This window comes from Amphiprion ocellaris, chromosome 22, assembly GCF_022539595.1.
Source record: "Amphiprion ocellaris isolate individual 3 ecotype Okinawa chromosome 22, ASM2253959v1, whole genome shotgun sequence".
Taxonomy (NCBI): Eukaryota; Metazoa; Chordata; class Actinopteri; family Pomacentridae; genus Amphiprion; species Amphiprion ocellaris.
In genome coordinates, this window is record NC_072787.1 from 13,435,486 (window position 1) to 13,457,123 (window position 21,638).

Genomic DNA, 21,638 nt, shown 5'->3' on the forward strand with positions numbered 1-21,638 from the left:
TATGTGCTTCTTACTTGAATTTAATGCTGAAAAAACGTCATAGACTTCTCTGATAGAAAGCACTTTGCATCTGCAATAATAAACTTTAAACTCATTGTCATGTTGTGTAAAATACTGTAAAGTTGAGATGTGTTAGTTAAAAGTTGGAATTCAGCAGTTTGTCTTTAATGGAGTTTTATCCCTATATTACTATAACAGCTGGTTAGTTTCTCATAAAGTTGGCCAACTTTGTCACATTTAATCTTTTTTTTCAGCCCTTTCATGTTCAGTCTGCGGGACGATGCGAGAAGGTAAAGGTACTGTTTTTATCAGTCATTTCTTTCTTTTAAAGCTGGTCCTTTACTGACAAAAGTCTCAATTGTTCAAAACCAAAAGGAGGCAAAGGGGCAGGGAGAAGTGTACTATAATCAATCTTCCCACATGTTTCTTGCAATCAACACATCCAAGATAACGAGCCTAACAGGCTGCCAACTCCTACAGCTCCGTAATTATATGCCTGAAAAACAACAACAGCCATCTCTTTGGCAGAAAAAAAAACATACACACATATATTTCAACACACATAAGGGACCTACAGATGGGGAGGGAGCCATAAGGAGGCTGCCTTGAGATGAGTTGTCTTTCTGTATCAGAAGAAATGTGGCAGGAGGGATAGAAAATTAGCTCTCGGCTCCACTGGAACCAATTAATTACCCGCGTGTGTAAGTTTGCGCACATTATTGTGTGTGTCTGTTGAGTGTCTGGCCTTTGTAATTTGTCCCGTTAACACCAGAGATAGGCACAAAAGCAGAAAGTTAGAGCATTAATGGAAAAGAGAGACGGATTTGGTTAGCAGCAGCTGTTTGAACACAGAAAGGATGCAGCAGGAGGATTTGTGTGTTTGTACGTGTGCATGCCTGCCTGAGCCCCCTTCTCCCCAGAACACGTCTCCCAGTGGTAAACTGGAACAACAGCGGAGCAGTCGGAGACGGAGCCCGCAGGCGTGCGATGTGATCGTGTCTCTGTTAGACGAGGCGAACACATGTAGGCCCATCTCCCTCCGTCTCGCCTCCCCCCTTTCTCTCACTGCGTTCTACTGCGGAGTTGAAGGATTGTATTTCACCGTGAGCTGAGCAGACTAGACCACTTTGACAGCTAGCCTCCTCGAAAATGGAGACGCCCGAGACTTTCAGTCACTTTCAGAACCAACCTTGCACACCTTAGCCCCAGGCAACTTGTGTTTCTGGATCTATTAAGGCCATGTGAAAGCAAAAACTTGAGCCTAACTATGGAATGTACAACTTCAGTAATTCTTCTTCATGCAGCTCCTTTCTTTACACTTCTACTGGAGCAGGGCCTACGGGTAAAGGCTTTAATTGGGCATTTGATTCCCACTTGGTGTCCAGAAGAAGACTATTAGTCAGTAGTACAATTAGGAAGCGCAGCAGTTGAAACGCATTGATTCAGCAGTCTTATATTTTACAGGCACTATGCAGACTGTATGCATACAAAATATTATGTAGGAAGCACCTACACAATTAATACTATGTTGTGTCAACATTAAACCTCAAGTTAACTAGTCGCAAATGCAGTGCTAGAGGAAGTTCACACATAGACAAAAAACCTCCCCGCTATAAACATTTGCAACAGCAACAGATATTTCAAACTTATTCCCAGCAAATATATAAGTTTTTACTGGTGATCCTTCAGAGACCCCATTTAAATAAAGTCAGTAGCACTTTTTTTTGGTCATGGGATGCACATATTAAAAATAGCTTGTTATTAAGCTTATTTACATCCTGTGAAGACGAGAGTGCGTAAATCAAATGATTTGTGCTGTGTCTTTGAAATTCAACACATTAAAGAGGCTAACTTTTAACATCAGGACTCAGTGATTAGGATTCTGCAGGGAGGCGGTAATTGCATTTCCTTCTGTGTGATCCACTGTATTTCCCCCATGAGAGAGGCCAGGCTGCTTTCAGAAAGCACAACAACATACACATCTCGCAACATTCTCTCAGAGGGGAAAAACTTCGAAAGCACGGCAGAGAAAGGGGGCAACAGTCGCTGGAATTAGTGGATAAGGAGCCATCCATAATTACGGAGTTGCATCAGGATGTCCATGTAATATGCTGTTGTCTTGACGATGATAACTGTAGCCTGCTTAAACACTGTCCTTAATCATATCCAACAGAATGGTGAAAAAGTCAATCCATCAACACATTTCTTTGCAGAACACCAAACTTTGCTTAACTCAATCTCTGTTTTATGGTATTATCTCTATTCTTACATATTTATTTTTTCATTGGAAATCACTTACATATCCTCCTGTGCAGCATGAATATCAACCACTAACTGATCCTGATAGCTGACAGCTCCAACGACACATATTTCCCCCCTAACACCGACATTCACTGAAGTCAACACAGCTGTATTTCGATAAGGTAAAACAGTTCAAGACTGCACCACATCATTATCTTACCCACATCAATAGATGTCATTATCTACATGCTTAGGTCCAAAGGCTTAATGACCACGTTGTCCTTCACCATGAGCTCATTAACCACTGTGACAAAGTCTTTTGTGCAGGTAGATTTCCTCTGTAAATGCCAATTGCAAGGTAATGAGAAGCACTGAACTGGGGCACAAGTTGACAAAGTGCCAAGGAAGAAACGCTGCTTAAATGAGGGTTTTGTCCTCCTGTAAGGAAATCCGTGTGGTGATATGGAAAAGGGTGGCACATGTTAAGCAAACTAAATGTGAACTGCTAACACCGGTAAAAGTGCCTTTTCTTTGTAGCTACCCTGTGTGGCCTTTCATAGCAGCGTGGAGGTTTGGGAGGTGCTGAGGGTGATGCATTTGAGAAGCTGCCACACTTTGTAGACAAGGACAGGAGGGGAGACATCAAACTTCTGAGGGAAATAGAAAACTGAGGCTCAAGCAGATTTTCTCCGGGTGTCATTACTGATGCTGATCCCTCGGCACGTCATGCTACACTCTTACTAATCAGGTTTCACTATAATGTTTCCACACTGTCTCTTTCTCTGATCAATGACACTCTGCCCTCCTTTAAAACCATGAAACTTCACACGGAAAAGCGTGAACTGCACAGTTAATCCACTTCGCCGGTGTACTGCTAAATCATCAACATGCCATATTAGATGGGCAGATGGGGCGGGAGGAAAGTAAAGTAGGCGAAGATTAGATCAAAGGTTTGCACACCACACGGGGATGAGTAAAGGCACACAAACAAAGATGCAAGTTTAGGGAACTGCCTTTGAAAACAAGGATGCACCTGTCTGATCTGCCTGATCGGTCTCTGCCTCAATATTTATGGTATTAAGTGGAACGAATATCAGCCAGATGCCACAGATGCATATTAAAAGCAGTATATCATCGCTTCATGAATGTGCTTTACAATAAATGCATTTTATTTTGAAGGTAGCAGTAGATCTTTATTTTACATTCAGAACATTACTGACAGATCCCATAAATCTTACTAATGACAGACTTTTAGCAAGGCAGCATTAATTTAGCAGGTCAGTATTGGTTTGTAAGAGGAAATAAGCAAAGAAAACAGGCTATGAGTTGGACAAAGGCCTGCAGAAGCATGTAATTAGGCTGAACATTGCATTTTAGCTCAGACAGCAAATATATAATTGGCTCAACAGTGTTTGTAAGCATGCTTTTAAACCTATAGTTTGTCTGTTCAGTGGATAGTCAGTGAATATCAGTAAAAGCGATATAAGCAATGCATTTTCACTCTGGTGCCGTTGTCTTTCATCCAAAATGCATCATTAAAAGCTTTCTCTCCAGTCTTTGGTGTATCTCAGGTGGAACCAAGGAAGTAAATACTGCAGGAAGGTCATGGATGTGCTTCTGTCGGCCCAATCATACAGAAGACAAACTCGATTCATACCCAGACTAGCTGCTTGCAACTATTGATTTAGCTCATTCACATCCTGGTATGCGAAGCGCAGTTTACCATGGGAGCTGCTCGGCCTGAGCTTGCAGAGTTTTCTTTGAAGCCGGGTCAGATTGAGGTTGGTATCACGTTCCCAACATCTCCTCTGGGTCTCAGCAGCAGTCATTTTATATTGTGTGTTTTGTTGTAGGAGACAAATTGAAGGTAATGCTGTGTCTGCCATCAGGTCAGGTGAAAATTTATACAAAGTTCGCGACAATCTTTTCATCCAACATGGCAAAGATGGGTCAGATTACTTTGAAATGCAGCCAGGTGCTGAATATAAATTACAAGGTACTTTGTTGCAAATAGATTTTCAATGCAAATAAATACATTTTGCATATGTAGCATTTACAGGTAGAAAGAGAAACAGTACCGGCACAAACTACAGGTGTACTGTTTGCGTTTGACGACACGTGGGATCCTGCTTCAGTTGCTGCAGTTTTTTTTTTTAAAGGTGATATTGACAGGAATGGAAAGCTATTTTGGAGCGACTGCAGATTCTCGAACCTTCCATCTTGGCTCAGCACTGTTATTTTTTCCTCCGACTCACAGTGGAGCATTTGTGGAAGGAACTCAAAATAGTACGTCAGATGCACTTTTCATAAGTCAATCGCGTTGGATATCTTGACAAAGAAGCTTCGTATTTTTTTAGTTGACATGTTTTGAAGATGTTATCAAAATCCTTGACAATGCCACTATAATCTAATTGCACTTTTTTCAAATGCAACTTGGGCTACTTACTTTTTGGTCTCTAATTACATAATCCCCATTACTTGTAATTGGGTGCTAGTCAAGGAAGTGAGTTTTAGATAGAAGCATTATGCAGAATTAAAATGCACTTATATTTAATTGTTACCAACAAATAAGATGAGTTTAGGAATCAGAGGCAGTATTAAGAAAGAAAAGGTCAGACTGGTGTATCCCTTCTCAAAAATATGAAGTACATTATTTTCTCATCAAAACAATTCAAAGTTTTTACCAAACTACTGACTAAATAAAGTTACTGAATTCATTTCATCGGCATATTTTACACCGAGAAAGGTGCTGTGTAGGACACCTTCACTTTTAAGTTACCGCTAAGGTTCTAACATGCTATAGCATGATTTATGAACACAATGTGTTTTTTTCTGAATTCAAAGAAAATAATATTTCTGTCCCTGTGGTGACCTTTAATAAATATGAAATAATAACTATGGCAGTTTTGTGCTTTTATAGAATTGTACAATGGCAACACACACTCACACACAACAGGCATTCAGCTTTCAACAACAATGCCAACACTCTTTTCAGCTCATGTCACAACTGCCTTGAACTGCCCTGAAGCAACAACACAGCCTTTAAAGGCTCTCTATGACAAACATTTGTGAATATTTGAGGACATCACAGTCAGACGGGTAATTGCAAGTCTTTGGGGTACGGTGTCACTGTGCCCCTAAAACAACACACAACAAGTTCCCTCTAATTGACCCAAATGAGCCATGTAACAAATAGAAATCACTTTGATAGTGTGTCATCACTTCCCACCCAAAAAAATTGGGAGAGCGTCAGGGATTAGAGGCTACAAAGAGGGAGGATGCACATCCTGTCTGTCTGTCTGGGAGCCTTAAAAAAAAAAATAAAAAATGAGCGTGTCTGATCACAAATACTGTCTGTCAGGACAAATCACACATCAAACAGACTTATAAAGTCTGGAAATTGCCACATATCACAGACGCGGTATATCTTTAACATTTTTTCGTCTGGGTAAAACTACAAGGATATCAAAAACTTGCCCCTCCGTCTTGCAAGGAGGTGGGTGGATGGTCTATAATTGTTATAAGAATGCATGTGTCAGCAGGTACACAGCAGCAGAGCAGGTGTGTGTAAGCGTGTGTGTATGTAAACTTCAGGCTCCATGTTGGTGTTAATGAGTTTTGTGGGGGAAACTCCAAGGTTTCTGGGATAAAAGTGAGAAGCTGGCGTCTCTATTTGGGCCAGTATTAACTCTCTGAGCCTTCATTGCTGCAGGCTCCTCCACTAACTTGATTAGGCAGGTACGGGCTCGGTGCTTTGTGTTCTCCCTTCGCTGGAAATGAAGTCTCGCACAAGGACGAGCAAACACTCACATGAAAGGGACAAACACACACAGGCAATCTTAGTTTTACCTTACACCTTATAGCCTCTGTTTTTATTTCTTCCTTTTAATACATACATGCTACCGCAGCTCCTCCCACAGTGCCACCCGGGAGCAAAAACAATACCAACTAATCAGCAGCAACAGCTACATCAACTTCCCCTGACAGATGAGGAGACACACAGGCAGGCATGGCATGTGTCTATAGCTGTGACAGGTCTAATTTAAGCTCACAGCTAAATATACAGTACAGTGCAACACTGCCCCTCTGAACTGTGCAGCTTCATGACGCCTTTGAAGGCTCGACATCAAAGCTGAATATCATCGCTTTTAACTCTAATATATTAATTCGCTTTCTATGTTTAGGTTCTGCCTCAGATTGCTGCGGAGATGAAAAAAGGCCAGCTTGCCCTAACAATGCATATTCATGTAGCGCACACACACACACACACACTCACTCATTACAACACCTAAGAGCTGCACAAGACATTGAGCTCTTCAGATTTTGGTCAACTGACCCAAATTTCCCCGAAATGATGGCATGTATTAATTTGGAAATACCTTCCTGTGTCATTAGGACAACAATTGTAGGTTGTGGTTTTGGATAATACCCCCCTCACTGCTCTAAATCCCCAGCAGTCAGTCGCATGAATACTGGGCGTATTTAATGTGTGGTCTCACTGTTGTTGACACACCAGCCCTGGGGTCCATCTGGGCTTGATTGTAGGCCAAAAACAGATGTTTCTGCCTGTATCTGTTTTTGCGTGTCTGTCTTTCTCTATCTGTGTGTGTGTGGCTTCTTCACCACATTAAAACCTATGTGTAAAATATATACGTGTGTGTGCACAGATGTCTACCTGACCCAGATGTATCTATTACTGCTGAAATGCCTCTTTGTCAGTGTGTACCTGACCCACTTATATCAGTTTCTTTACTTGCATGTTCCTCTATGGGTGGAAGCTTGAGTGTGCGGCGGTTTGTATATTTTAACAGTTTCAAGAATTTTCAATTAATTTATTGGTATTTTTATGTCATGTCTCTCCACGTTTGGATATGTTCTTGAGTTCAATCTGCCAAAATTCCCCTTGATTTAAAACCTTGAGCAAGAGAATGTGTCTTTTGTGGAGTTAAATCAAAAGAGGAAAAGAAAGCTGATTTCTGCTTCTAAAATGTGAAAATTTGCAGATTTTCTGTGTTTTATGTCATTGCACACTGACAGGAAATTTGCATTTTCCCCACATAATCCATTGTGAAATAATCAGAAGAAGAATCAGCATTGAAAATAATCATCAAATGCAGGCTCTGTGTTATAAAAACCAAACAAGAAGGTACTTTCATATGTGCTCTGTATGAATCTATGAAGGATTTTGCTTCTCTGGGCTGCATGTAAGCCGATCCACATGAGTGACGCTCACGTTACATGATAGGAGGAGATCACAATGTTGAGAAATTTTAGAAGAAATCAGGGGAGAGAGCTGAATTTTGGGCAACAGAACCAAACTTTAATAGGTTCATCCTTTTCCCATGCGTCGCCTCTCTACCAAGTTTTATAAAAATCCAGTCTGGAGGCTTTTGTGTCATCCTGCTGACAGACAAATTTACCTCCGCTGAGTCTCCACTTCCTTGGCAGAGGTGACAAACCTCAACGTCTGTAAAATTGGATTTATCAGTGTATGGGATGAACGACAAGATGGACAATGATATTAAGCGCCGTGAAGAGCGATTTACTTTTATGTGGCATGCTAGGTGATCACTTGGGACAGTAACATGCTGAAACACACACCCGAACAGGATGTTGGATCGAGCAATGAGCTTATTTGAGACACGGGCGCCTGTTTCACAAAAGCAATTTGTAAGCATTCTCCACTCTGCCAGCATCCCATTTCACAAATGATTGTCACTCACAAATTACAGCTCAATTTAAAGTTCGACAGTCTTCTCCCATGTTCTTGCATGGGTCACAAGTATGGTGTTTCTTTTGATGAGAGTAAAGTGCACTATGCTGCAAAACCCTGTTCTGTAGGTTCACAAACATGTTGACATGTATTTCTACCGAAGTATAATTCCAGCTTGAGTCCGAAGCAGTTTTTGTGCTGTGTTGGGATCATTTGATCACATTATTTCTCTGTATTATGTTAATCCTGAATAAGAATAACTAACAAAGCTTTTCTTTTTAATGTATGTCTAAATCTCTTTACAATGTCAGCATGAATGGCAGGATAACAACTATACAGTGTATAGCAAAGAGCTACTTATTACTGTCATCTCTGTCATATTTCCCAATAAATAATGTTATTTGTAGTGGAATATTAGCAGAAAGAGCTTCTCTGATTTCCACTATTGTGTCTGCCTACCAAAGTGTCCTTCACCTTCGTCGAAACCCAAGAGTGAATTATCACATGGTTACACTGACTTGCTTTGTACAAATGCGCACAGTCAATGGACAAAGTCAGAACAAATTTAAGTGTGTCTCATAACTGTGCTGCAATTTATTCTCCAGCTGAACACTCCAGTGAGTTTGTCTGGATGCCTGAATCTATTTTATTTGCTGCATATATTATTTTTGTTCAAGTGAGCTTACGTGCAAATGTGCATGTGTATGAATATGAATGTGCATGTGAGCGAATGCGCTCCTGCGCATATGTGTAATGCCAAGAATTTATTGCTGGCACCAGGCTGATCGGCCGTCTGCAAGACTGGAAGTCGATGAAGTAACGGCCTTCAGTCGCTCGCTGACCTGTTCTTCAAAAGAGAGGGACAAAGGACTAGAGAAGGAGATGGGGCGAGAAAGTCGTTTAGGTTCACTTGAGGTAGATTAGTGGAGAGAGGCCGGTAATAATGAGAGGAATAGAAGAACAAAGGATGAAGGAGATGCAGGCGAGGATGACGGGTAGAGGTTGGATGAGATTAAATTGAGGGACGGGGCAAGGATAGAGGAGGTTGGAGTAAAGAGGAGAGGGGTGTTAAAGAGGTTAGGCAGGAACAAAAGGAGCGATGAGTGAGGAGGAGAATGGAGAGGATTACCATGACACAGAGTTTAGATGGGAAGAAAGAGGAGTTTTGGGGTGCTGCAGAGAAAAGCAAAAGAAAAGGCTGGAGCTGAAGTGTGGCTTTGCTATGAAGAGTGCCTGGGATCTCCATAAATAACACACACTTTATGCCATAAAACAGTTCCTCACATCTCTGCAGACCAGTGTGTGGACGTCAGGAGAGGTCCCACAGAGGTAATTGAATCAGAACATGAAAACAACAGCAGGACAGGGTGAGGTGGTCAGGCGCAGCTGGAAAAGCAACATTCCCCCCTCTTTTAGACTAAAAGGAAAGGAAACACTAAGGGGAAACAGCGGTATTCTGAGTATCTGAGACTGCGGTGTCCAGAGAGCTGACTCTAGTGGCCTTTCACAAGAGCCTCAGCTCCAGGTGCAACACAGAGCAGGTCTGTTTAACATCCAATTCCCTACGTCTTCTGGTTTTTAAGACCACCTCTACCCCACATGTCTGTGTTTGCACGTACACACTGGGCTCTTTTCTTCTTTTGTTTGATGTAAGCTGCAATCTTATAACTGTAATCATCCATCATGGTGTGAAATGACAACAAAACACGTGAAAATAGATTCAAATTTGGCACCCTTACACACACAAAAAAAAGGATACGCAGCTTGTAATGAACCAGTTCACACGGAAATACCTGTAACAACCCGTCCACTTTTACAGGCTAGAAAAACGTTGCGGGGGAAGAAGTTGAAATTGGGCGAGAGGAAGCTTAAAGTGCTCTGTTTGCGATGCACTTTTAACTGGGCTCATCCAGCAAGCTACCGCCATTGTAAAGAGGAAATTGCCTGTAAAAACTTCCCCTCCGCTGCCTCATCCCTTAAACCAGCGAAAATCGGGAAGTGAAGGCTCATTCTAAATAAACATAAACAACGCTAGGTGTAAACGAGCCTCAAAGAGGAGGTGGGCGAGTCGTCTGTACAGCTGGCCCAGACTGTTAATGTCTGCACTTTTGCTATTAGACAGGACCCCCTGGCTGCCTCATACAATTATGTTATTCTTTTGGGGCACTGAGTGTGGGTGTCTGCATTGTGAGACTGTGTCTGGAGGTGATAAAACAGCAGAAAGCACATAAATAATGACTTAATGATCCCCTCCACCCTTAGCAATAATGATGACGACGGAGTTTTCCAACCCAGGACGCCGGTGGGGGCGGGTGGACTGATCCACATGTGGCCTCCAGGTGTGCTTAACTTCATCACTGTTACTTCTTAACCTCCCACATCACCAAAGCTGCGTCCACTTTTACTTTGGACACCTTTTACTATCCCACCGTTGCTCTATATCCAGCTATAAATTGCAGGTTTTTTCCCTTCTCTGAGCATTTTATTATGCTGCAAGTCAAAATATGTGTCTCCTGAAGCTGTTTAATGATTTCAAGAGAATGATACAGCTGGATAATCTGCATTAATCACCCTATCAAGCTACATTCTTCTGCATAAGGAGTATGAACGCAAGCGTATGTGTGTGTCTGTGTGTTTGTGTGCGTCTGTGGCGGGATGTTTCTGAAAGAAAAAAATAAAAGCACAGGTAATTTTGAGTGACAGACTCTGTGGAACCAGACACCGAATCAGATGTGCAGCTAAATTATAGTCCATCCAGTGAGGCAGAAATGAAAGCATGATTATCCATAATTGTTTCTTTAGGTACGTTGTGTTACTGCTGCTCTACAACAATAGCAGTAAATCATGTGACTGTAGACTGCAATTAACATCATTTACCTTTCTTTCCCCGGCAATCATCCTCTGTGGCTAAAAAGGGATGCATTTGTGTTCGAAACATTTTAGCTTTTTGTGCTGAAGGTGTCATTAATTATTTTGCCAACAACTAATTGGCTTTTGCAGCTTCTTCTCAGGAATGTAGCAAGAACTTTGCATGTTATCAATGCACACTGTCAGAGGAAAAAGATGACTAAGTGGCACTAAAATGTGAGAATCAAAGATGAAATAAAGTGACTGTAATCTGCCAATTACTATAATTGCTTCGGATGAGAGTGACGATTGCTGGATATCTGAGAAATCCCACTGAGAGCATGAACATGTGCACAAGAAAACTCACTTTTCTATTAGTGAGTTTCTAAAGACATCTATTTGGAATGAGAACGTGTTAGTTATGATATATTGGGATTGATGGGGGACAGAGAGGGAGTCAGTGTGGGTGGGGAGCTCCACTGATGACAATGACAGGTTACAGTAGGACTCACCGTGTGCAGGGAAACCTGCCACTGTAGGTGTTTGGCACAAAAAGGCTCCAGGATCCACAAGCTGCTGTTGTTTTACGCCTATTAACACACAAAACTGCCCATAAAACTGAAAACGATGGTTGTTAATGTTCTTGAGTAAGTTACTGCATCCCAACCTGCACTCTGACCTTCCCATGTCAGAGCGGAGGGAGCGAAAAAGATTATATCCCTCTGGGGATGAATATGGCATTATAATAACATTATGGCTTTCAGCATAGAGTTAGAAGGAGGTCTGGAATTACAATACAGTTGAGACAGAGAAAAAAAAGAGTTCTATTTTCTCGAAAAAACAACCTAGAAAGCTTTGTAGATCTCTAGCTGCAAATTTCCAATATTTCTAACACCAGCAGACGCAATAAAGGCTGAAAAAATGCAACAATCTTTACTCGCACAATTACTTCCTGAGTATCAGTTGCTTGATGGTCTCTAGCAACAGTCTCCACTTCACATTGTGTAATACAACTCCTTTTTCTGTGCTTTTCTGAAGTCAATAAAAAGACGTCGACCCTGCAGGAAAGCGTCCCCTTTTGCCCTTAACTGTTGCAGTGAAGGGAGTACCTTTCTACCCAGAAAGCCTTTGGGGAACAGCGTGGAGCACAAAATAGATCAGGGCGCTACAGGGCCCTTGCTTCATAAGGGCAGAGGTCTATTTTTAATGACAACAAGAGCACTGCAACAAAGTGTTGTGGTATAGGCAAGTCCAGAGGAAATTTATCCTCTGCGTAGGAGTTCCCTCCCTCACTGCGCCTGTCTGAAGTGTTCTGCAGCAGCTTAAGTCAAAAACAACTGCAAAGGTTTCCTGCAACAAAACCCATTTTATCCTCCATTTAAAATGATCTGCTTGAGCTGATCTCAGCTTATCCTCATTAGGGAAGATCAGGCAATTGTCTTTTCTTCTCTTAGTCCTCTGCTGTCATGATAAGCGGTGCGTGTTTTCATGTCTCTGTGCACCTTAATCTGTTTGAAAGAGCAGCAGGAAGGCCGGGGTCAGGGTTAGGGCCAGGTCTGTTCAAGCTGAGGTCAACAAACTGGAGCAAACCCATCTCTGAGAAAGTGAAATTCGAGCCTTTCCTTTCAGTGCTTCTGCAGCCTGCTGACCTCCAGAGGCCTGACACTTGCACCTGAGCTTCATGTGAAACAAACAGCCGATTCTATTAATATTCTTCATATTGGTACATAAGAATTTTTTTATGGCTTTTGTTTGCTTATTCTTGAGGATATATTAGTTGATTTCACTTTTCTGCATATCCGACAGCCTCCGTTTCTCTTTCTCTGTCGGATCTCGGCCTACATTGCGCGATGCTTCAGGGTTTAAAGCTCATCTCCGTACAACACAAAAGCACCCACCTTAAAACGTGTGTACACTGAGATGTGTGTTTTTAGGCACTTTGGTGTTTCTTTGTGTTTGAGTTTTCTCTTTGCTATGCAAGAGCAAGGAGGGAGGGAAAAAAAAAAACAACACATCTCATCCCGGAGAATCTTTAAACAATCCACTTCAGTCCCAAAAGGGCAGCATGGCGGAGGAAGCGCAGGCAGAGAGTCAGCACAACTCTTGAACGTAACTCACTTCTCTGGGGAGCTCAGCAGCACAATAGAGTCAGAGCCAGGGAATAGAAACATTCTCTTGTTTCATGAACAGCATAATCAGACCACTGTATTAGCAAACCAACACTGTCTATGGAAAAAAGGACACTCCTGGCAATACCTCTAGAATTACTCCATTGTCTTTTGCAGCAACTGATATCCTTATCTCTGAAGCCCAGTACCTGGCTAGACTTAATGTTCCATGACAAAATATCCCTTGAAACCAAACTCCCACTTGTGTACAATAGCATTCAACTCCAAATGACCACTTCGCCTCATGCACACGGCCTTAAAAAAATCAAATTCAGCTTGGCATGCTGCAAATCACCAAAACAAGGTGCTCACAGCTGGCCTTCCAGTTTCTAACTGAGGGCTCATTCTTCCTGATGGTTTATTCAAGGAAGAATGAAAAGTTATTCACGAGGAATAATAAGTGGTTTGTTATTCACTGCTGGTGGTTTAGATCAGACCACACATCCTCCATGTGGTTTCACCTTCAGAACTGAGGCAGCATTGTGTCTGCGACCGGGGTAGACTACACATCCACATCGGTGCTCAACACAGACCGGTAAAAGGGCATGACTCACCAGAGCCTCATGTCTGGAGAGAGTGCAGAGTTTGCAGGCAAGGTTTTGAGAAAACAATGGCTGCATGTGAAGCAGCACGTTGCCACAGTTTTTTTCCCCTTTAAATAAACACATAGGTTCTTCAGTAACATGCTACATAATAACTGCAATAGCATTACTTTAACGGCACATTTCATTTCCTTGGCAGATGCCTGATACTTTATAACTAATGCTATTTTGCCACCTTCGCTAGCCTTTGATTGATGTTCAGTTTTTTTTTCATGTTTTAAGGAGAATATTAGCTGTGAATGGAAACACTGAAATGAATTAAATAGTTAAAAACATAACAAAAGTCCTCCAGTCTCCCCTCTCAGGCTTTACGAAAAATGTGCTATTACAAGTAAAACCAATGCACGGTACATTCTACATAACTAGCAGTACAGTATTATAGGTGAATGTACTTGCAGTATAAAAAATTGTGGTAAATGAGGTACACATGAGGCTAATCAGTATTTCTAGTGTTATTATATAATGTATCAGTGTGTAAGAAGCATTTTACTGTTGCAGTTGGTTGAGAGGTTAAGTAACTAGTTTATCTATTTTTTATAAAGTTCAGGATTTTAGTCCACTGATATCCAAGCTTGGAGTTGGACCCTTCCAAAGGGTCACAAGATAAACCTGAGGGGTCATGCGATTATTTTTGGTGTAGGAAAGAACTTCTGTGATATGAATTTGTATTCAGTTTGTGTTTTTATATGCTGGAGGACACGTCACTGGGCCAAAAATAAAACAAATATTTACAAGAGTAGTTTAACAGTGTTTGCGTAAAGTTGTAAGTGAGCTGGTGTGCCTGAGCTGCAGGGACTTCGCCGATTGGTATATAGAGAACACAATTGTGTAGAGCAACATTTTTAAAAAAGGAAAGGGTTAATTTAATAGACAAAAACTCCTAAATATCAAAGTTTGATACACAGAGGTGAGTTTTTACTCGTGTAATCAATAACCAGAGAGGGCCTTTAGCTACACCTCACAAGTCTATGCAGCCTGAGAGGTGAAACTCAGGGCAAAAAAAGCCTCCATAATACCTGCACTGAACTGTGGGTGACTCAGGTGAACACATCCACCTTTCTGAACTCTGGCGGTGACAACATTCGGATTTTTACGAGTTGACAGTGAGAGGACACTGAGATTTTTGTGAGTAAATACAGGGAAACTGCTGTAAACGTGAAGAGGATTTTGGAAAGCGAGGAAGACATGTCCCCTTCGTACGCTGTGAAAAGCATGCCTCGTCTTCACTTCATCTTGTTTTCCTCTCTTCTGTCAGCCCTCTTCTCCATCCGTCTCCTGTCTTTCCTTCTTCTCTCCTTCACTTGCTGCGTCTGCTGCCTTATATTCTCTCTCTTGTCTTGTCCCTTCCTGTCCTGCCTGTCTGTCTCATGTCTGTCCCTCTCTAAGGACTTCTGGCTCTGACAGCTGAATCCAGCAGACAGATGCATCCTGGGAGCCAGTAGACTGCCGCCTCTTGAGAGAAGCTCCTCCTTGTACATTTAACAATTTTTCTAGAACCTGCTTGCCCTGCCTGTCTGCTCATCAGTCCTTGTATCACCCCTTCTATCTCCATCCATCTCTTCACTCTCCTCTTCCCTTTGTTTTTCCATTCAAACAGAAGGTGCCTCCCCTCTTTGTCTGGGAAAACTTAGGTTCTTATCTTTTCACCTCTATCAGCGTTGTCCAATCTCCCTTTCTCTGGTTATATCTCTCCTCTAATCTCCCTCTTTATCTCCCTTCTGTTCTCATTTTTTCCCTGCGTGGCCAAACTACAAGTAGTGGGCTGCTTTATCTCTTAGATGTTATCGCAAACTTTCATATAAGGTCGGATAAAAGGAATATAGCACGCTCTCTATTTTCGTTTTCTCATTCATCTGCAGAAAGAAAGCATCAGCTTGCAACTTGAAGATGTTTTTTTCGAGGATATTGCTGTGATTAGCCCTTCGTAATGATTTCAAAGTACAGATAAATGTTTTCATTTGCTGAAGATTAAAGGATTTTCAGTATTTATATCCTCTCACTGATCAAATTAGAGCTTCTCTGGCTGCGATAGATGAAGCTCCGATAGTTCTAAACACATCATATCAAAAGGGCTTCTTATCGTATAATGATATGCTCCATAAAGATAAGACGCAATGATGCGCGTCCCAAGAGGAGCAAAAAACTCGAACCCAAGAAAGACTTCAGCAACATTACCTCCTCCTGCTGATGTGAAAAACATATGGCAAACAAAACTGCACAAATAAATGCATGGAAAGTACACAAGCGTGCACCTGCTTTAGTAATGGGTGGCTGCTAAATTAGCTGCGACTATACATAGCAAAGAGTGTCAACGTCTCACAGGAGGCAGTCCAGTTTTGCTCTCACCTCTGAGGTACAAGCTGCAGCCTGAAAGAAGAAGCTCCTGCAAAGGAGAAATATACGAGCTGAGCGCTGCTATCAAATGATCCTCTCATTCATGCTTCAAAGTCATTCATCTTCCAGAGAAATACAGCTGGGTGACGGCCCAGAGAGGATGGAGGAAAAAAAAAGTGTGTGTTTCCCCCTGTGTGTGTGTCTGCATGTGTGTTTGGTGACAACTCATGACTCATTTCACCCTTCAAACGGCCCTGTGGCACTCAATCAGTCAATAAACAAAGACCAGCAAAAGCCTCTTCGCTCTTTCTTCTACAGTCGCTCATTTTAAAAATCCTCTTTTCACCTCTTTTCCCCAGACTCATTACACCTCATCGCACACTCTCCCCACTCCTGGCTTCTTCTCCTCCCCTTCACTGCTCCCTCTCATGCCGATACAAGCGCAAAGGAAAAGTACAACGCACTCCAAACTTAAATAAGTTTACAATAATCGCTTCTCCTGTTGTCACAGAAGTTTGGATCCATCTCTGTTTAACCTTTCAAACATCCTCTTGGCTTGATCCTCTCGTGAAAAAGAGGCTTTGGGGATTATTTAATCGTGACCCAAATAGAGTCTCCCTCTTCTCCCTGTGCTGGCATCATGGTTAAAAGACAGATTCCTCTGCTTATTTGAGCGGGGTTTGAGGTTGTAGAGGAGAGAGGGACAGAGCTAATGTAGTGTAACAGTGCTGGCGAGTGAAGGCTGGTTTAGCGCCGCTAATTCCCTCTGACGTATGGACATGAAACCGAATGTTGTACTCAAACCACAGACATTCATTCTTGGATCCAAGCGGAAGAAATAACAGCACATCCAGGATCACATATCGCTCGCCTGCGCTTCCCTGCCTCACTCAGAACTCAAATTATTTCCTACACCTGCCCTCGTGCTGTTTCTGCTGTTTAGCATGCAGTGCGAAATTACCACAGCTTCCTCTCCTTGTTTTACAAGGATATGTCCCATCAGAGAACTGCTTTGCGTGTGTGGATGTGTTTGTGTCTTTCTGCACGAGCACATCCACTTTTTATCACTTCCTTTCCAGCTCCTTTCACGTGTCGTCTTAATTTTTTAACTGTGCTCATGTGTCTTTTTCTTTTAGCTTACTTTACTCCAGCTGTGAAGCATAATAATATAATATTTCTCACAGGAAATAGAATCGCAGTGTGTGTTTTGAAATACTGGCACCATGGCCGTTTATAAAGCATCAAATCTTTCACAAATTACCTTGACAGAAGAAAACTTGTATGACACTGATGCAGATGTCATGTGGACTTTGTCGGGACAAACAACAGATGCTATGGGTTTGCCTTGTGCCTCCCACTTGATAGCCTCTTCACGATCTCCATGGCAGCCACTGTGACACTTTGGCCTTTAAAGAACAGAAGTGGCGTGGATGATAAACTTTCATTGCCAACATTTCATTTTCTCTGTGATGGACAAGCTCTCAAAATCCCTCGTCGGAAACCTTGGAGCAGCCATAGCAACATCGCACCATTTCACTAAATGACTGACAATCGCAGAACTGGAAACAAAGAAAATGTTTACTAATACCCTGACAACTTTCTCTGTTGTGCAGGAATAGGTCAGAAATGTACCTGAACGTGTTCCCGCCAGCACAAAACCCCAAAGGAGCAGTAAAAACGAACACAAATGTTTTGAATCTTTCTAACATGTGGGCTCATTCTCCACTACAGTCTCAAAATCAGAAGTGGCAGGAGGAACAAGGGAGGGATGAGATAATGGCAAAGTGGTTGTGATGTATAAATAGCCTGTGGTAGTGAGAGGACAAAGCACAGCAGGGAGGAACAGCAAACCACTTCAACTATTGTTTGAGTCGCTAAGTTTACTTGCATGAAAGCAATAAATCATCCACTGAGGAGAATTTGTGAAATCAGGGCTTCCGTGCAATTCTCAGCCAGTAAACCGGGGTCTTTTGTGAGGGCTGTGTGTACAGAGACCAACTATCCCAAAGCTCCATCTTGCCGGTGTCAGATAAACAAGTAACCCAAGGGCCTTAAAGAGTGACGAGGGGCCAGAGGGTAATGGCTGTTTAGTTTACACGTGCATGATAATGCCTTTCACTTTCACTCCCAATGGGGCTCGACCCCCGAGGGGACGTCGAATCACAAAGGTCGACAACAATGGGCTTGTCATTCACGCGGTTTCCATGGCGACCACAAAGCCCGCTGAGGCCACCGGGGGTCATTTTCATCACGGGATTCTCCTGGCTGGGACTAATTGCTGTGTTTGTGCTGGTGTTCTGTGTCAGCGCTCTGGCAAATTCCCAACACAACACAAATATCAATCACGCTAATCATAGGCTGCTTTTCACTACGCGCTGGTTTCCATTCTATGGACTCATCCGTATCTGCTGCTCATCTCTGTTATGAACCTTTGGCTCAAAAGTTAAGTGTTAATATTGACTGAAGAACTAATGACTATATATTGCTAAATCTGCTAATTAACTTCTCAATTAAACTTTTTACCTTTATATATATATATGTGTGTGTGTGTGTGTGTGTGTGTGTATGTATATGTTCACAATCTGTTAATTGCCTGAAAATGGCAATCACTGACAAATTCAGTTTTTCCAAAACCCAAAGCTATGAAATTTGCTATTATAAATCACCATCTGAGAAGCTCGAGTCCTTCTGTTGACCGACTAATCACTGCAGCTATGATGCCGTTCTTTCTCCAGCAGTTCATCTGCAATATAAACTGGCAACTTTTGCCAAAAGGCATTAGGTCACTTGATTTCTTGCTTCTGCATTTTGTGCGACTTCTTGTCTCTTGTTTTGGGTTTCTTTTTCCTCTCTTATCCCAGGGCATTTTAGCATCCGAAGCCTAATAAACGTCTGGACACTGGGAGTCTAAAGTAATTCTACCATCTGGGCGAGCGTCACTTTGGTAAGCTCAGTGTGACAGGACGAGCGGGCCACAGCGTCCTCATGGGTCTGAGGCCTTGAGATCAGAAGGAGCTGACTGTGTTTATCAGAAATGCGGCTTTCAAGTCCTGAAAGCTAGCATGACCAAAACAACCAAAGACCTTTTTAATGCCAGCAAAATGGGAAAAAAATATGCTGAGGGCTCAGCACTCAGGACACAACATCTGAGTAAAAGCCTGCATGGTTTCTTAAAAAGGTGCTTGCCTCGGGCCTGAAAAATTTATGGTTAATGAGTGACTTAGTTAACAAATATGTCCACTTAATCATACACCAATCAGGGCCATCATCGAAGGAGATTAGTATTCATCTAAACCCAAGGTCAGAACCTTGGGGTAATCGAGAAGCTGTGAATTCATGTAGCACCTGGACCACATACATTATCGCCTCACAACAACCACAGTTTTTACCAGCAGCACAGACAGATTCTTGTACATGAAGCTTGTCTTTTTTTCTAATTTTCTTTAATCCACTCATTGACAAGTAAAACAGATGCTGTGTCAGTGCGGCTTTTGTGGATGAGTGCTGCTCGCTTAATTGGAATTTACAGTGCAAGAAAAATTCAAACAAATCTCTCACTTTTTTTGATAGTTTTACAAAACCACTGGTAAGATGCTTCAGCGACTACTGTGAGTTTGAAGTGTGTGGCTGGAAGGTTTGAATAAATATAGTATGGAGCATAAAGCTGTACGCATTCAGAGTTTTATACAAGACACGCATTCTGTTCATGTCCTTTGTGCCTTCAGAACAGTCACATAATTCCCCAAAGTGAGTGAAATGGAAATCTTTACTCTATCAAAGAAGAATGGAGGATTCAGACAGCAGGAAAGTTGCAAGTTGCATACAAAAGCAATGATTTTGTTAGCTGTGAAATAAATAATACTGTGAATATTTCTTCCCATAATTAGCCAGAAACCATCTGAGTGTGAAATTTCCACAGCTTGCATATCATCTGTCAAGCCACTGATATTTCCAGGGCTTGTGCACTATTTGCTGCACTATAGTCTTTCTGTTTTTTTTTTTTGCTTGTTTTGTTTTGTTTTGTTTTTTTTTGAAAAGATGACATAAGTCATGTTTTCCAAGCTTCTCCCAAATTGCACTTATGCACTTGCTGCTGCAGCGAATGCAGGAAAATGAGCTGGAAATCAAGCCAGACTCCAATCAGCTGTAATCAGGTATTAGAAAGAGGAAAGAAAGGCCAAACATTGCTGTGAATTTGTTTGGATATAAAGATTTAACGAAAGCTCTGAGGTATCTAGTGACGGCTGCACTCTACCAGCACCACCAAGCGGCCAGACATCGCACAGCATAATGCAAAACTTCGAAAACTGATTATTTGCGTTATTGTGGATTTGTGCTGGTGTGTGCGTCCTGCCCGATGCTGGCATATCTCCATTCAGCAGCATGTATGTTCAGTGGTGATGTAAATGTAACATAAGGAATCTGTGATTCAGTTAAAGCAGTCAGTTTCTGAATATAAGCAAGGAAATACATCGCGTTTGCTTTGGAAATGGCTACAGAAGTGTGACACATGTGGATAATAACAAAAAGCGGTGCGTAATTCGTAATAAATGTTTCTTCTTACCAAGTGAAGTGCCCAACTCCCGTTCATCTAGTAGGGAACGAAGCTGCGTGTCTTGTCCCGGTGAGAAGAGTGGTGAGGAAGCACAGAAAATGAAGATGAGCTCAAGATGAAATATCCTCGGTTCGGCTGTGACTCTTGCCAGAAATCGACCTCGGTTTAAAAAAAACAAAAAACTCCTGTCTCTGCAGAGATTCCTCTGCGCTCCCTCTCTCGTTCTCTCTCTCTCTCGTCCCTCCGGAGCCCCGGGTGCTATTTCTGCCCCTACAGAGAAGCGCTCTGTGCCGGTGGCTCCGCGGCGCACGGCTTGTAATCGGACACCGCACTGACACGCTGCGCCACAGACAATAAAGCTTCCGATATTTGGGGTTGTGCGACAAAGCGCCGTGGAAAAAGAAAAAGAAAACACAGAAAACGCCAAACTTTACTGCAACTAAAACGGCCGGTGCGCGTACAGGAAAGAGCCAAACCGGAGTGTGTGGAGGTTGGCTGATGTGTCCAACGCTGCTCTCGGTTACAGCTGCGCAGCACACGAGCTGGGTTTTGATGGCTGAGGATTGCGCCCCCACTTTGCGCGTCCACTCCAACAGCGAGCAGAGACGTGGCAGCGGCGCACAGCTGTCCTGCAGGTGGAGGAGAGGAATAAAGAGCTGAAGCCAGCCACTGAGATCTTGGATAGTTTGAGCTATTTTGACATCCTGGCGTTGGTGATGCACTATTGATCCCAGGTGTGACAGTCTCCCTGGCTTTCCTTTTCCAAGGAGGTCAGAGTTCACTTTCTGCCTCTGAAAAGCACTCACCCTTTAAGCATGGGTTATATGTATGAAGTCTTCAGTCTTGGGCTACTTTTGGACATTAATACTCAAGAAAGAGATATAAAAACTCTACTTGTTTTTCAACAAATTGTAGTTTTCTGAGTCATTGTTGGTGCAAATTCCTCAAATTGTGCAGATTCAATTTCAAGGACACTTCAGCTGAAAGGATGCTCACTGAAAGTATAGTTGGAACCCTATCGTGCAGATCTGCAACCACAGGAACCCAGCTGTCCAATATTGTTAATGGAATGTTTTGTAACAGCTTTACAGGGCCAAAAGCCATTCCTCCATTCATCCAACAGCAAAGTAAATACACACCTTGCATTGATATGAGTGTATGTGTGTGAGAAGACAGGA

The 21,638-nt window shown here is 42.3% G+C and overlaps 1 protein-coding gene across 3 annotated transcripts in view; it reads right to left on the reverse strand.

The window, feature by feature from the left end:
* Positions 1-21,024, reverse strand: part of sema5a (sema domain, seven thrombospondin repeats (type 1 and type 1-like), transmembrane domain (TM) and short cytoplasmic domain, (semaphorin) 5A) — a 130,595-nt gene extending 109,571 nt beyond the window's left edge. The window contains exon 1 of one of the 3 annotated variants that reach the window (XR_008600436.1): positions 20,470-21,024. The gene's annotated coding sequence lies outside the window, so the exon portion shown is untranslated. The remainder of the gene's footprint in view (positions 1-20,469) is intronic. The other 2 variants (XM_055007263.1, XM_055007262.1) reach the window with 2 other exon arrangements.
* Positions 21,025-21,638: the final 614 nt, after the last annotated feature.